Consider the following 18,215-nt stretch of genomic DNA (forward strand, 5'->3'; position numbering starts at 1 on the left):
AAATATAAGAGACACAATGCCGACTTAAGTACAAGAAGTCTGAGTCTTCCTACTGTCTATGTTTGAGCGTTTCCTGTGTCACCAGTTTTACATTCCGATGCACCTCTGCAGGTTTACTGTATCCATTGGACCTTCACAGTGACGATGAAACACAGAAATTGCATCGGAATTAAAAATAAGAGACACAATGCCGACTTAAGAACAGGAAGACTGAGTCTTCCTACTGTCTATGTTTTTTAGCGTTTCCTGTGTCACCAGTTTTACATTCCGATGCACCTCTGCAGGTTTACTGTATCCCTTGGGCGTTCCCATTGACGATGAAACACAGAAATTGCATCGGAATTAAATATAAGAGACACAATGCCGACATAAGTACTACAAAACTGAGTCTTGTTAGGGTCTATGCTTTGAGCGTTTCCTGTGTCACCACATTTACATTCCGATGCACCTCTGCAGGTTTACTGTATCCATTGGACCTTCACAGTGACGATGAAACACAGAAATTGCATCGGAATTAAATATTAGAGACACAATGCTGTCTTAAGTACTACAAAACGGAGTCTTCTTAGTGTCTGTGTTTTGAACGTCTCCTGTGTCACCAGTTTTACATTCCGATGTAGCTCTGCAGGTTTACTGTATACATTGGACCTTCCCATCGGCGATGAAACACAGAAATGCATCGGAGTTAAATATAAGAGACACAATGCCGATTTAAGTACAGGAAGGCTGAGTCTTCCTACTGTGTATGTTTTCAGCGTTTCCTGTGTAATCAGTTTTACATTCCGATGCACCTCTGCAGGTTTACTGTATTCCTTGGACCTTCCCATTGACGATGAAACACAGAAATTGCATCGGAATTAAATGTAAGAGACACAATGCCGACATAAGAACAGGATGACTGAGTCTTCCTGCTGTCTATGTTTTGAGCATTTCCTGTGTCCCCAGTTTTACATTCCGATGCACCTCTGGTGGTTTACTGTATCCATTGGACCTTCCCATTGACGATGAAACACAGAAATTGCATCGGATTTAAATATAAGAGACACAATGCCGACTTAAGTACAGGAAGACTGAGTCCTCCTACTGTCTATGTTTTGAGCGTTTCCAGTGTCACCAGTTTTACATTCCGTTACACCTATGCAGGTTTACTGTATCCATTGGACCTTCACAGTGACGATGAAACACAGAAATTGCATCGGAATTAAATATTAGAGACACAATGCTGACTTAAGTACTACAAAACGGAGTCTTCTTAGGGTCTGTGTTTTGAGCGTCTTCTGTGTCACCAGTTTTACATTCCGATGCACCTCTGCAGGTTTACTGTATCCATTGGACCTTCACAGTGACGATTAAACACAGAAATGGTTTTTGTAATTAAATATAAGAGACACAATGCCGACTTAAGTACAGGAAGACTGAGTCTTCCTAGTGTCTATGTTTTGAGCGTTTCCTGTGTCACCAGTTTTACATTCCTATGCAGCTCTGCAGGTTTACTGTATCCCTTGGACCTTCCCATTGGCGATGAAACACAGAAATTGCATCGGAATTAAATATAAGAGACACAATGCCGACTTAAGTACAGGAAGACTGAGCCTTCGTACTGTCTATGATTTGAGCGTTTCCTGTGTCTCTAGTTTTACATTCCGATGCACCTCTGCAGGTTTACTGTATCCATCGGACCTTCCCATTGACGATGAAACGCAGAAATGGCATCGGATTTAAATATAAGAGACACAATGCCGACTTAAGTACAAGAAGTCTGAGTCTTCCTACTGTCTATGTTTGAGCGTTTCCTGTGTCACCAGTTTTACATTCCGATGCACCTCTGCAGGTTTACTGTATCCATTGGACCTTCACAGTGACGATGAAACACAGAAATTTCATCGGAATTAAATGTAAGAGACACAATGCCGACATAAGAACAGGAAGACTGAGTCTTCCTGCTGTCTATGTTTTGAGCATTTCCTGTGTCACCAGTTTTACATTCCGATGCACCTCTGCTGGTTTACTGTATCCATTGGACCTTCCCATTGACGATGAAACACAGAAATTGCATCGGATTTAAATATAAGAGACACAATGCCGACTTAAGTACAGGAAGACTGAGTCCTCCTACTGTCTATGTTTTGAGCGTTTCCAGTGTCACCAGTTTTACATTCCGTTACACCTCTGCAGGTTTACTGTATCCATTGGACCTTCACAGTGACGATGAAACACAGAAATTGCATCGGAATTAAATATAAGAGACACAATGCCGACTTAAGTACAAGAAAACTGAGTCTTCTTAGGGTCTATATTTTGAGCGGTTCCTGTGTCACCAGTTTTACATTCCGACGGGCCTCTGCAGGTTTACTGTATCCCTTGGACCTTCCCATCGGCGATGAAACACAGAAATTGCATCGGAATTAAATCTAAGAGACACAATGCCGATATAAGTACAGGAAGAATGAGTCTTCCTACTGTCTATGTTTTGAGCGTTTCCTGTAACACCAGTTTTACATTCCGATGTACCTCTGCAGGTTTACTGTACCCATTGGACCTTCCCAGTGACGATGGAACACAGAAATTGCATCGGAATTACATATAAGAGTCACAATGCCGACTTAAGTACAAGAAAACTGAGTCTTCTTAGGGTCTATGTTTTGAGCGTTTCCTGTGTCACCAGTTTTACATTCCGATGCACCTCTGCAGGTTTACTGTATTCCTTGGACCTTCACAGTGACGATGAAACACAGATATTGCAACGGAATTAAATATAAGAGGCACAATGCCGATTTAAGTACAGGAAGACTGAGTCTTTATACTGTCTATGTTTTCAGCGTTTCCTGTGTAATCAGTTTTACATTCCGATGCAACTCTGCAGGTTTACTGTATTCCTTGGACCATCCCATTGACGATGAAACACAGAAATTGCATCGGAATTAAATATGAGACACAATGCCGACTTAAGTACAGAAAGACTGAGTCTTCCTACTGTCTACGTTTTGAGCATTTCCTGTGTCACCAGTTTTACATTCCGATGCACCCCTGCAGGTTTACTGTATCCATTGGACCTTCCCATTGACGATGAAACACAGAAATTGCAGCGGATTGAAATATAAGATACACAATGCCGACTTAAGTACAGGAAGACTGAGTCTTCCTACTGTCTATGTTTTGAGCGTTTCCTGTGTCACCTGTTTTAATTCCGATGCACCTCTGCAGGTTTACTGTATCCATTCGACCTTCACAGTGACGATGAAACACAGAAATTGCATCGGAATTAAATATAAGAGACACAATGCCGCCTTAAGTACTACAAAACTGAGTCTCCTTAGGGTCTATGTTTTGAGCGTTTCCTGTGTCACCCGTTTTACATTCCGATGCACCTATGCAGGTTTACTGTATCCATTGGACCTTCCCAGTGACGATGAAACACAGAAATTGCATCGGAATTAAATATAAGAGACACAATGCCGACTTAAGTACAAGAAAACTGAGTCTTCTTAGGGTCTATGTTTTGAGCGTTTCCTGTGTCACCGGTTTTACATTCCGATGGACCTCTGCAGGTTTTCTGTATCCCTTGGACCTCCCCATCGACGATGAAACACAGAAATTGCAATGGATTTAGATCTAAGAGACACAATGTCGACTTAAGTACAGGAAGACTGAGTCTTCCTACTATTTATGTTTTGAGCGTTTCCTGTGTCACCAGTTTTACATTCCGATGCACCTCTGCAGGTTTACTGAATCCCTTCGACCTTCACAGTGAAGTTGAAAAACAGATATTGCATCGGAATTAAATATAAGAGACACAATGCCGACTTAAGTACAAGAAAACTGAGTCTTCTTAGGGTCTATGTTTTGAGCGTTTCCTGTGTCACCAGTTTTACATTCCGATGGACCTCAGCAGGTTTACTGCATCCCTTGGTCCTTCCCATCGACGATGAAACACAGAAATTGCATCGGAATTAAATATAAGAGACACAATGCCGACTTAAGTACAAGAAAACTGAGTCTTCTTAGGGTCTATATTTTGAGCGGTTCCTGTGTCACCAGTTTTACATTCCGATGGGCCTCTGCAGGTTTACTGTATCCCTTGGACCTTCCCATCGGCGATGAAACACAGAAATTGCATCGGAATTAAATCTAAGAGACACAATGCCGATATAAGTACAGGAAGAATGAGTCTTCCTACTGTCTATGTTTTGAGCGTTTCCTGTAACACCAGTTATACATTCCGATGTACCTCTGCAGGTTTACTGTATCCATTGGACCTTCCCAGTGACGATGGAACACAGAAATTGCATCGGAATTAAATATAAGAGTCACAATGCCAGCTTAAGTACAAGAAAACTGAGTCTTCTTAGGGTCTATGTTTTGAGCGTTTCCTGTGTCACCAGTTTTACATTCCGATGCACCTCTGCAGGTTTACTGTATTCCTTGGACCTTCACAGTGACGATGAAACACAGATATTGCAACGGAATTAAATATAAGAGACACAATGCCGATTTAAGTACAGGAAGACTGAGTCTTTATACTGTCTATGTTTTCAGCGTTTCCTGTGTAATCAGTTTTACATTCCGATGCAACTCTGCAGGTTTACTGTATTCCTTGGACCTTCCCATTGACGATGAAACACAGAAATTGCATCGGAATTAAATATGTGACACAATGCCGACTTAAGTACAGAAAGACTGAGTCTTCCTACTGTCTACGTTTTGAGCATTTCCTGTGTCACCAGTTTTACATTCCGATGCACTCCTGCAGGTTTACTGTATCCATTGGACCTTCCCATTGACGATGAAACACAGAAATTGCAGCGGATTGAAATATAAGATACACAATGCCGACTTAAGTACAGGAAGACTGAGTCTTCCTACTGTCTATGTTTTGAGCGTTTCCTGTGTCACCTGTTTTTCATTCCGATGCACCTCTGCAGGTTTACTGTATCCATTCGACCTTCACAGTGACGATGAAACACAGAAATTGCATCGGAATTAAATATAAGAGACACAATGCCGCCTTAAGTACTACAAAACTGAGTCTCCTTAGGGTCTATGTTTTGAGCATTTCCTGTGTCACCCGTTTTACATTCCGATGCACCTATGCAGGTTTACTGTATCCATTGGACCTTCCCAGTGACGATGAAACACAGAAATTGCATCGGAATTAAATATAAGAGACACAATGCCGACTTAAGTACAAGAAAACTGAGTCTTCTTAGGGTCTATGATTTGAGCGTTTCCTGTGTCACCGGTTTTACATTCCGAGGGACCTCTGCAGGTTTTCTGTATCCCTTGGACCTCCCCATCGACGATGAAACACAGAAATTGCATCGGAATTAGATCTAAGAGACACAATGTCGACTTAAGTACAGGAAGACTGAGTCTTCCAACTGTCTACGCTTTGAGCGTTTCCTCTGTCACCAGTTTTACATTCCGATGCACCTCTGCAGGTTTACTGTATCCATTGGACCTTCCCATTGACGATGAAACACAGAAATTGCATCGCATTTAAATATAAGAGACACAATGCCGACTTAAGTACAGGAAGACTGAGTCTTCCTACTATGTATGTTTTGAGCGTTTCCTGTGTCACCAGTTTTACATTCCGATGCACCTCTGCAGGTTTACTGAATCCCTTCGACCTTCACAGTGAAGTTGAAAAACAGATATTGCATCGGAATTAAATATAAGAGACACAATGCCGACTTAAGTACAAGAAAACTGAGTCTTCTTAGGGTCTATGCTTTGAGCGTTTCCTGTGTCACCAGTTTTACATTCCGATGGACCTCTGCAGGATTACTGCATCCCTTGGACCTTCCCATCGACGATGAAACACAGAAATTGCATCGGAATTAAATATAAGAGACACAATGTAGACTTAAGTACAAGAAAACTGAGTCTTCTTAGGGTCTATGTTTTGAGCGTTTCCTGTGTCACCAGTTTTACATTCTGATGCACCTCTGCAGGTTTACTGTATCCATTGGACCTTCCCATTAACGATGAAACACAGAAATTGCATCGGAATTAAATATGGTCCACAATGCCGACTTAAGTACAGAAAGACTGAGTCTTCCTACAGTCTATGTTTTGAGCGTTTCCTGTATCACCAGTTTTACATTCCGATGCACCCCTGCAGGTTTACTGTATCCATTGGACCTTCCCATTGACGATGAAACACGGAAATTGCATCGGATTTAAATATAAGAGACACAATGCCGACTTAAGTACAGGAAGACTGAGTCTTCCTACTGTCTATGTTCTGAGCGTTTCCTGTGTCACCAGTTTTTCATTCCGATGCACCTCTGCAGGTTTACTGTATCTATTCGACCTTCACAGTGACGATGAAGCACAGAAATTGCATCGGAATTAAATATAAGAGACACAATGCCGACATAAGTACAAGAAAACTGAGTATTCTTGGGGTCTATGTTTTGAGCGTTTCCTGTGTCACCAGTTTTACATTCCGATGCACCTCTGCAGGTTTACTGTATCCATTGGACCTTCCCATAAACGATGAAACACAAAAACTGCATCGGCATTCAATATAAGAGACACAATGTAGACTTAAGTACAGGAAGACTGAGTCTTCCTACAGTCTATGTTTTGAGCGTTTCCTGTAACACCAGTTTTACATTCCGATGCACCTCTGCAGGTTTACTGTATAGATTGGACCTTCCCATTGACGATGAAACACAGAAATTGCATCGGAATTAAATATAAGAAACACAACGCCGACTTACGTACAAGAAAACTGAATCTTCTTACGGTCTATGTTTTGAGCGTTTCCTGTGTCACCAGTTTTACATTCCGACGCACCTCTGCAGGTTTACTGTATCTCTTGGACCTTCCCATTGTCGATGAAACACAGAAATTGCATCGGAATTAAATATTAGAGCCACAATGCCGACTTAAGTACAGGAAGACTGATTCTTCCTACTGTCTACGTTTTGAGCGTTTCCTGTGTCACCAGTTTTACATTCCTATGCACCTCTGCAGGTTTACTGTATCCATTGGACCTTCCCTTTTACGATGAAACACAGAAACTGCATCGGATTTAAAAATAAGAGTCACAATGCCGACTTAAGTACACTAAGACTGAGTCTTCCTACTGTCTATGTTTTGAGCGTTTCCTGTGTCACCAGTTTTACATTCCGATGCACCTCTGCAGGTTTACTGTATCCATTGGACCTTCCCAGTGACGATGAAACACAGAAATTGCATCAGAATTAAATATAAGAGACACAATGCCGACTTAAGTACTAGAAAACTGAGTCTTCTTAGGGTCTATGATTTAAGCGTTTCCTGTGTCACCAGTTTTACATTCCGATCCGCCGCTGCAGGTTTACTGTATCCCTTGGAGCTTCACAGTGACGATGAAACACAGTTATTGCATTGGAATTAAATATAAGAGACACAATGCCGATTTAAGTACAGGAAGGCTGAGTCTTTATACTGTCTATGTTTTCAGCGTTTCCTGTGTAATCAGTTTTACATTCCGATGCACCTCTTCAGGTTTACTGTATTCCTTGGACCTTCCCATTGACGATGAAACACAGAAATTGCATCGGAATTTAATATAAGAGACACAATGCCGACTTAAGGACAGGAAGACTGAGTCTTCCTACAGTCTATGTTTTGAGCGTTTCCTGTACCACCAGTTTTACATTCCGGTGCACCTCTGCAGGTTTACTGTACCCATTGGACCTTCCCATTGACGATGAAACACAGAAATTGCATCGGAATTAAATACAAGAGACACAACGCCGACTTAAGTACAAGAAAACTGAGTCTTCTTACGGTCTATGTTTTGAGCGTTTCCTGTGTCATCAGTTTTACATTCAGATACACCTCTGCAGGTTTACTGTATCCCTTGGACCTTCCCGTTGACGATGAAACTCAGAAATTACATCGGAATTAAATATAGGAGACACAATGCCGACTGAAGCACAGGAAGACTGAGTCTTATTGCTGTCTATGATTTGAGCGTTTCCTGTGTCACCAGTTTTACATTCCGATGATCCTCTGCAGGTTTATTGTATCCCTTGCACCTTCCTATTGACGATGAAACAGAGATATTGCTTCGGAATTAAATATAAGAGGCACAATGCCGACATAAGAACAGGAAGTCTGAGTCTTCCTACTGTCTATGGTTTGAGCGTTTCCTGTGTCATCGGTTTTACATTCCGATGCATCTCAGCAGGTTTACTGCATCCCTTGGGCCTTCCCATTGATGATGTATCACAGTAATTGCATCGGAACTAAATATAAGAGACACAATGCCGACATAAGTACAGGAAGACTGAGTCTTCCTACTGTCTATGTTTTGAGCGTTTCCTGTGTCACCAGTTTTACATTCCGATGCACCTCTGCAGGTTTACTGTATCCATTGGACCTTCACAGTGACGATTAAACACAGAAATTGTTTTTGGAATTAAATATAAGAGACACAATGCCGACTTAAGTACAGGAAGACTGAGTCTTCCTAGTGTCTATGATTTGAGCGTTTCCTGTGTCACCAGTTTTACATTCCTATGCAGCTCTGCAGGTTTACTGTATCCCTTGGACCTTCCCATTGACGATGAAACACAGAAATTGCATCGGAATTAAATATAAGAGACACAATGCCGACTTAAGTACAGGAAGACTGAGCCTTCGTACTGTCTATGATTTGAGCGTTTCCTGTGTCTCCAGTTTTACATTCCGATGCACCTCTGCAAGTTTACTGTATCCATTGGACCTTCACAGTGACGATGAAACACAGAAATTGCATCGGAATTAAATATTAGAGACACAATGCTGACTTAAGTACTACAAAACGGAGTCTTCTTAGTGTCTGTGTTTTGAACGTCTCCTGTGTCACCAGTTTTACATTCCGATGTACCTCTGCAGGTTTACTGTATACATTGGACCTTCCCATCGGCGATGAAACACAGAAATTGCATCGGAATTAAATATAAGAGACACAATGCCAATTTAAGTACAGGAAGGCTGAGTCTTCCTACTGTCTATGTTTTCAGCGTTTCCTGTGTAATCAGTTTTACATTCCGATGCAACTCTGCAGGTTTACTGTATTCCTTGGACCTTCCCATTGACGATGAAACACAGAAATTGCATCGGAATTAAATGTGAGAGACACAATGCCGACATAAGAACAGGAAGACTGAGTCTTCCTGCTGTCTATGTTTTGAGCATTTCCTGTGTCACCAGTTTTACTTTCCGATGCACCTCTGCAGGTTTACTGTATCCATTGGACCTTCCCATTGACGAAGAAACACAGAAATTGCATCGGATTTAAATATAAGAGACACAATGCCGACTTAAGTACAGGAAGACTGAGTCCTCCTACTGTCTATGTTTTGAGCGTTTCCTGGGTCACCAGTTTTACATTCCGTTACACCTCTGCAGGTTTACTGTATCCATTGGACCTTCACAGTGACGATGAAACACAGAAATTGCATAGGAATTAAATATTAGAGACACAAAGCTGACTTAAGTACTACAAAACGGAGTCTTCTTAGGGTCTGTGTTTTGAGCGTCATCTGTGTCACCAGTTTTACATTCCGATGCACCTCTGCAGGTTTACTGTATACACTGGACCTTCCCAGAGACGATGAAACACAGAAATTGCATCGGAATTAAATATAAGAGACACAATGCCTACTTAAGTACAAGAAAACTGAGTCTTCTTAGGGTCTATATTTTGAGCGGTTCCTGTGTCACCAGTTTTACATTCCGATGGGCCTCTGCAGGTTTACTGTATCCATTGGACCTTCACAGTGACGATGAAACACAGAAATTGCATCGGAATTAAATATAAGAGACACAATGCCGCCTTAAGTACTACAAAACTGAGTCTTCCTAGGGTCTATGTTTTGAGCGTTTCCTGTAACACCAGTTTTACATTCCGATGCACCTCTGCAGGTTTACTGTATCCATTGGACCTTCCCAGTGACGATGGAACACAGAAATTGCATCAGAATTAAATATAAGAGTCACAAGGCCGACTTAAGTACAAGAAAACTGAGTCTTCTTAGGGTCTATGTTTTGAGCGTTTACTGTGTCACCAGTTTTACATTCCGATGCACCTCTGCAGGTTTACTCTATTCCTTGGACCTTCACAGTGACGATGAAACACAGATATTGCAACGGAATTAAATATAAGAGACACAATGCTGATTTAAGTACAGGAAGACCGAGTCTTTATACTGTCTATGTTTTCAGCGTTTCCTGTGTAATCAGTTTTACATTCCGATGCAACTCTGCAGGTTTACTGTATTCCTTGGACCTTCCCATTGACGATGAAACACAGAAATTGCATCGGAATTAAATATGAGGCACAATGCCGACTTAAGTACAGAACGACTGAGTCTTCCTACTGTCTATGTTTTGATCATTTCCTGTGTCACCAGTTTTACATTCCGATGCACCCCTGCAGTTTTACTGTATCCATTGGACCTTCCCATTGACGATGAAACACAGAAATTGCAGCGGATTTAAATATAAGATACACAATGCCGACTTAAGTACAGGAAGACTGAGTCTTCCTACTGTCTATGTTTTGAGCGTTTCCTGTGTCACCAGTTTTTCATTCCGATGCACCTCTGCAGGTTTACTGTATGCATTCGACCTTCACAGTGACGATGAAACACAGAAATTGCATCGGAATTAAATATAAGAGACAAAATGCCGCCTTAAGTACTACAAAACTGAGTCTCCTTAGGGACTATGTTTTGAGCGTTTCCTGTGTCACCCGTTTTACATTCCGATGCACCTATGCAGGTTTACTGTATCCATTGGACCTTCCCAGTGACAATGAAACACAGAAATTGCATCGGAATTAAATATAAGAGACACAATGCCGACTTAAGTACATGAAAACTGAGTCTTCTTAGGGTCTATGTTTTGAGCGTTTCCTGTGTCACCGGTTTTACATTCCGATGGACCTCTGCAGGTTTTCTGTATCCCTTGGACCTCCCCATCGACGATGAAACACAGAAATTGCATCGGAATTAGATCTAAGAGACACAATGTCGACTTAAGTACAGGAAGACTGAGTCTGCCAACTGTCTACGCTTTGAGCGTTTCCTCTGTCACCAGTTTTACATTCCGATGCACCTCTGCAGGTTTACTGTATGCATTCGACCTTCACAGTGACGATGAAACACAGAAATTGCATCGGAATTAAATATAAGAGACAAAATGCCGCCTTAAGTACTACAAAACTGAGTCTCCTTAGGGACTATGTTTTGAGCGTTTCCTGTGTCACCCGTTTTACATTCCGATGCACCTATGCAGGTTTACTGTATCCATTGGACCTTCCCAGTGACAATGAAACACAGAAATTGCATCGGAATTAAATATAAGAGACACAATGCCGACTTAAGTACACGAAAACTGAGTCTTCTTAGGGTCTATGTTTTGAGCGTTTCCTGTGTCACCAGTTTTACATTCCGATGGACCCCTGCAGGTTTACTGCATCCCTTGTACCTTCCCATCGACGATGAAACACAGAAATTGCATCGGAATTAAATATAAGAGACACAATGTAGACTTAAGTACAAGAAAACTGAGTCTTCTTAGGGTCTATGCTTTGAGCGTTTCCTGTGTCACCAGTTTTACATTCCGATGCACCTCTGCAGGTTTACTGTATCCATTGGTCCTTCCCATTAACGATGAAACACAGAAATTGCATCGGATTTAAATATACGAGATACAATGCCGACTTAAGTACAGAAATACTGAGTCTTCCTACTGTCTATGTTTTGAGCGTTTCCTGTAACACCAGTTTTACATTCCGACGCACCTCTGCAGGTTTACTGTATCCATTGGACCTTCCCAGTGACGATGGAACACAGAAATTGCATCGGAATTAAATATAAGAGACACAATGCCGACATAAGTACAAGAAAACTGAGGATTCTTGGGGTCTATGTTTTGAGCGTTTCCTGTATCACCAGTTTTACATTCCGATGCACATCTGCAAGTTTACTGTATCCATTGGACCTTCCCATAAACGATGAAACACAAAAATTGCATCGGAATTCAATATAAGAGACACAATGTAGACTTAAGTACAAGAAAACTGAGTCTTTTTAGGGTCCATGTTTTGAGCGTTTCGTGTGTCACCAGTTTTACATTCCGATGCACCTCTTCAGGTTTACTGTATCCATTGGACATTCACAGTGACGATGAAATACAGAAATTGCATCGGAATTAAATATAAGAGACACAATGCCGACTTAAGTACAGGAAGACTGAGTCTTCCTACAGTCTATGTTTTGAGCGTTTCCTGTAACACCAGTTTTACATTCCGATGCACCTCTGCAGGTTTACTGTATCCATTGGACCTTCACAGTGACGATGAAACACAGAAATTGCATCGGAATTAAATATAAGAGACACAATGTCGACTTAAGTACAACAAAACTGAGTCTTCTTAGGGTCTATGTTTTGAGCGTTTCCTGTGTCACCAGTTTTACATTCCGATGCACCTCTGCAGGTTTACTGTATAGATTTGACCTTCCCATTGACGATGAAACACAGAAATTGCATCGGAATTAAATATAATAGTCACAATGCCGACTTAAGTACAAGAAAACTGAGTCTTCTTAGGGTCTATGTTTTGAGCGTTTCCTGTGTCACCAGTTTTACATTCCGATGCACCTCTGCAGGTTTACTGTATTCCTTGGACCTTCACAGTGACGATGAAACACAGATATTGCCTCGGAATTAAATATATGAGACACAATGCCGATTTAAGTACAGGAAGACTGAGTCTTTATACTGTCTATGTTTTCAGCGTTTCCTGTGTAATCGGTTTTACATTCCGATGCACCTCTGCAGGTTTACTGTATAGATTGGACCTTCCCATTGACGATGAAACACAGAAATTGCATCGGAATTAAATATAAGAAACACAACGCCGACTTACGTACAAGAAAACTGAATCTTCTTACGTTCTATGTTTTGAGCGTTTCCTGTGTCACCAGTTTTACATTCCGACGCACCTCTGCAGGTTTACTGTATCTCTTGGACCTTCCCATTGTCGATGAAACACAGAAATTGCATCGGAATTAAATATTAGAGACACAATGCCGACTTAAGAACAGGAAGACTGAGTCTTCCTACTGTCTATGTTTTGAGCGTTTCCTGTAACACCAGTTTTACATTCCGATGCACCTCTGCAGGTTTACTGTATCCATTGGAAATTCCCAGTGACGATGAAACACAGAAATTGCATTGGAATTAGATATAAGAGACACAATGCCGACTTAAGTACACGAAGACTGAGTCTTCCTACTGTCTATGTTTGAGCGTTTCCTGTGTCACCAGTTTTACATTCCGATGCACCTCTGCAGGTTTACTGTATCCATTGGACCTCCCCAGTGACGATGAAACACAGAAATTGCATGGGAATTAAATATAAGAGACACAATGCCGACTTAAGTACTAGAAAACTGAGTCTTCTTAGGGTCTATGATTTAAGCGTTTCCTGTGTCACCAGTTTTACATTCCGATCCACCGCTACAGGTTTACTGTATCCCTTGGACCTTCACAGTGACGATGAAACACAGATATTGCATCGGAATTAAATATAAGAGACACAATGCCGATTTAAGTACAGGAAGGCTGAGTCTTTATACTGTCTATGTTTTCAGCGTTTCCTGTGTAATCAGTTTTACATTCCGATGCACCTCTTCAGGTTTACTGTATTCCTTGGACCTTCCCATTGACGATGAAACACAGATATTGCATCGGAATTAAATATAAGAGACACAATGCCGACTTAAGTACAGGAAGACTGAGTCTTCCTTTTGTCTATGTTTTGAGCGTTTTCTGTGTCACCAGTTTTACATTCCGATGCACCTCTGCAGGATACTGTATCCTTGGACCTTCACAGTGACGATGAAACACAGAAATTCCTTTGGAATTAAATATAAGAGATACAATGCCGAAATAAGTACAGGAAGACTGTGTCTTCCTGCTGTCTATGTATTGAGCGTTTCCTGTGTCACCAGGTTTACATTCCGATGCACCTCTGCAGGTTTACTGTATTCCTTGGCCCTTCCCATTGACGGTTAAACACAGAAATTGCATCGGAATTAAATATAAGAGACACAATGCCGACTTAAGTACAGGAAGACTGAGTCTTCCTACTGTCAATGTTTTGAGCGTTTCCTGTGTCACCAGTTTTACATTCCGATGCACCTCTGCAGGTTTTCTGTATCCCTTGGACCTTCCCATCGATGATGAAACACAGAAATTGCATCGGAATTAGATCTAAGAGACACAATGTTGACTTAAGTACAGGAAGACTGAGTCTTCCTACTGTCTACGTTTTGAGCGTTTCCTGTGTAACCAGTTTTACATTCCGATGCACCTCTGCAGGTTTACTGTATCCACTGGACCTTCCCATTGACGATGAAACACAGAAATTGGATCGGATTTAAATATAAGAGACACAATGCCGACTTAAGTGCTGGAAGACTGAGTCTTCCCACTGTCTATGTTTTGAGCGTTTCCGGTGTCACCAGTATTACATTCCGATGCACCTCTGCAGGTTTACTGTATCCCTTCGACCTTCACAGCGACGATGAAAAACAGATACTGCATCGGAATTAAATATAAGAGACACAATGCCGACTTAAGTACACAAAAACTGAGACTTCTTAAGGTCTATGATTTGAGCGTTTCCTGTGTCTCCAGTTTTACATTCCGATGCACCTCTGCAGGTTTACTGTATTACTTGGACCTTCACAGTGACAATGAAACACAGATATTGCATCGGAATTAAATATAAGAGACACAATGCCGATTTAAGTACAGGAAGACTGAGTCTTTATACTGTCTATGTTTTCAGCGTTTCCTGTGTAATCAGTTTTACATTCCGATGCAACTCTGCAGGTTTACTGTATTCCTTGGACCTTCCCATTGACGATGAAACATAGAAATTGCACCAGAATTAAAAATGAGACACAATGCCGACTTAAGTACAGAAAGACTGAGTCTTCCTCCTGTCTATGTTTTGAGCGTTTCCTGTGTCACCAGTTTTACATTCCGATGCACCCCTGCAGGTTTACCGTATCCATTGGACCTTCCCATTGACGATGAAACACAGAGATTTCAGCGGATTTAAATATAAGAGACACAATGCCGACTTAAGTACAGGATGACTGAGTCTTCCTACTGTCTACGTTTTGAGCGTTTCCTGTGTCACCAGTTTTTCATTCCGATGCACCTCTGCAGGTTTACTGTATCCATTCGACCTTCACAGTGACGATGAAACACAGAAATTGCATCGGAATTAAATATAAGAGACACAATGCCGCCTTAAGTACTACAAAACTGAGTCTCCTTAGGGTCTATGTTTTGAGCGTTTCCTGTGTCATCCGTGTTACATTCCGATGCACCTCTGCAGGTTTACTGTAGCCGTTGGACCTTCCCAGTGACGATGAAACACAGAAATTGCATTGGAATTAAATATAAGAGACACAATGCCGACTTAAGTAGAAGAAAACTGAGCCTTCTTAGGGTCTATGTTTTGAGCGTTTCCTGTGTCACCGGTTTTACATTCCGATGGACCTCTGCAGGTTTTCTGTATCCCTTGGACCTCCCCATCGAAGAAGAAACACAGAAATTGCATCGGAATCAGATCTAAGAGACACAATGTCGACTTAAGTACAGGAAGACTGAGTCTTCCTACTGTCTACGTTTTGAGCGTTTCCTCTGTCACCAGTTTTACGTTCCGATGCACCTCTGCAGGTTTACTGTATCCATTGGACCTTCCCATTGACGATGAAACACAGAAATTGAATCGCATTTAAATATAAGAGACACAATGCCGACTTAAGTACTGGAAGACTGAGTCTTCCTACTGTGTATGTTTTGAGCGTTTCCTGTGTCACCAGTTTTACATTCCGATGCACCTCTGCAGGTTTACTGTATCCCTTCGACCTTCACAGTGAAGTTGAAAAACAGATATTGCATCGGAATTAAATATAAGAGACACAATGACGACTTAAGTTCAAGATAACTGAGTCTTCTTAGGGTCTATGTTTTTGAGCGTTTCCTGTGTCACCAGTTTTACCTTCCGATGCACCTCTGCAGGTTTACTGTATCCATTGGACCTTCCCATTAACGATGAAACACAGAAATTGCATCGGATTTAAATATACGAGACACAATGCCGACTTAAGTACAGGAAGACTGAGTCTTCCTACTGTCAATGTTTTAAGCGTTTCCTGTAACACCAGTCTTACATTCCGATGCAACTCTGCAGGTTTACTGTATCCATTGGACCTTCCCAGTGACGATGGAACACAGAAATTGCATCGGAATTAAATATAAGACTCACAATGCCGACTTAAGTACAAGAAAACTGAGTCTTCTTAGGGTCCATGTTTTGAGCGTTTCCTGTGTCACCAGTTTTACATTCCGATGCACCTCTGCAGGTTTACTGTATTCCTTGGACGTTCACAGTGACGATGAAACACAGATATTGCATCGGAATTAAATATTAGAGACACAATGCCGATTTAAGTACAGGAAGACTGAGTCTTTATACTGTCTATGTTTTCAGCGTTTCCTGTGTAATCAGTTTGACATTCCGATGCAACTCTGCAGGTTTACTGTATTCCTTGGACCATCCCATTGACGATGAAACACAGAAATTGCATCGGAATTAAATATGAGACACAATGCCGACTTAAGTACAGAAAGACTGAGTCTTCCTACTGTCTCTGGTTTGAGCGTTTCCTGTGTCACCAGTTTTACATTCCGATGCACCCCTGCAGGTTTACTGTATCCATTGGACCTTCCTATTGACGATGAAACACTGAAATTGCATCGGAATGAAATATAAGAGACACAATGCCGACTTAAGTACAAGAAAACTGAGTCTTCTTAGGGTCTATGTTTTGAGCGTTTCCTGTGTCACCGGTTGTACATTCCGATGGACCTCTGCAGGTTTTCTGTATCCGTTGGACCTCCCCATCGACGATGAAACACAGAAATTGCATCGGAATTAGATCTAAGAGACACAATGCCGACTTAAGTACAGGAAGACTGAGTCTTCCTACTGTCCATGTTTTGAGCCGTTCCTGTGTCACCAGTTTTACATTCCGATGCACCTCAGCAGGTTTACTGTATCCCTTCGACCTTCACAGTGAAGTTGAAAAACAGATATTGCATCGGAATTAAATATAAGAGACACAATGCCGACTTAAGTACAAGAAAACTGAGTCTTCTTAGGGTCTATGTTTTGAGCGTTTCCTGTGTCACCAGTTTTAGATTCCGATGGACCTCTGCAGGTTTACTGCATCCCTTGGACCTTCCCATAAACGATGAAACACAAAAATTGCATCGGAATTCAATATAAGAGACACAATGTAGACTTTAGTACAAGAAAACTGAGTCTTTTTAGGGGCTATGTTTTGAGCGTTTCCTGTGTCACCAGTTTTACATTCCGATGCACCTCTTCAGGTTTACTGTATCCTTGGACCTTCACAGTGACGATGAAACACAGAAATTGCTTTGTAATTAAATATATGAGATACAATGCCGAAATAAGTACAGGAAGACTGTGTCTTCCTACTGTCTATGTATTGAGCGTTTCCTGTGTCACCAGGTTTACATTCCGATGCACCTCTGCAGGTTTACTGTTTTCCTTGGCCCTTCCCATTGACGGTGAAACACAGAAATTGCATCGGAATTAAAAATAAGAGACACAATGCCGACTTAAGAACAGGAAGACTGAGTCTTCCTACTGTCTATGGTTTTTAGCGTTTCCTGTGTCACCAGTTTTACATTCCGATGCACCTCTGCTGGTTTACTGTATCCATTCGACTTTCACAGTGACGATGAAACACAGAAATTGCATCGGAATTAAATATAAGAGACACAATGCCGACTTAAGTACTACAAAACTGAGTCTTCTTAGGGTCTATTTTTTGAGAGTTTCCTGTGTCACCAGTTTTACATTCCGATGCACCTCTGCAGGTTTTCTGTATCCCTTGGACCTTCCCATCGACGATGAAACACAGAAATTGCATCGGAATTAAATATTAGATACGCAATGCCGACTTAAGAACAGGAAGACTGAGTCTTCCTACTGTCTATGATTTGAGCGTTTCCTGTAACACCAGTTTTACATTCCGATGCACCTCTCCAGGTTTACTGTATCCATTGGACCTTCACAGTGACGATGAAACACAGAAATTGCATCGGAA

The sequence above is a fragment of the Schistocerca nitens genome, chromosome 6 (genome assembly GCF_023898315.1).
Source record: "Schistocerca nitens isolate TAMUIC-IGC-003100 chromosome 6, iqSchNite1.1, whole genome shotgun sequence".
NCBI classification, from domain to species: Eukaryota; Metazoa; Arthropoda; class Insecta; order Orthoptera; family Acrididae; genus Schistocerca; species Schistocerca nitens.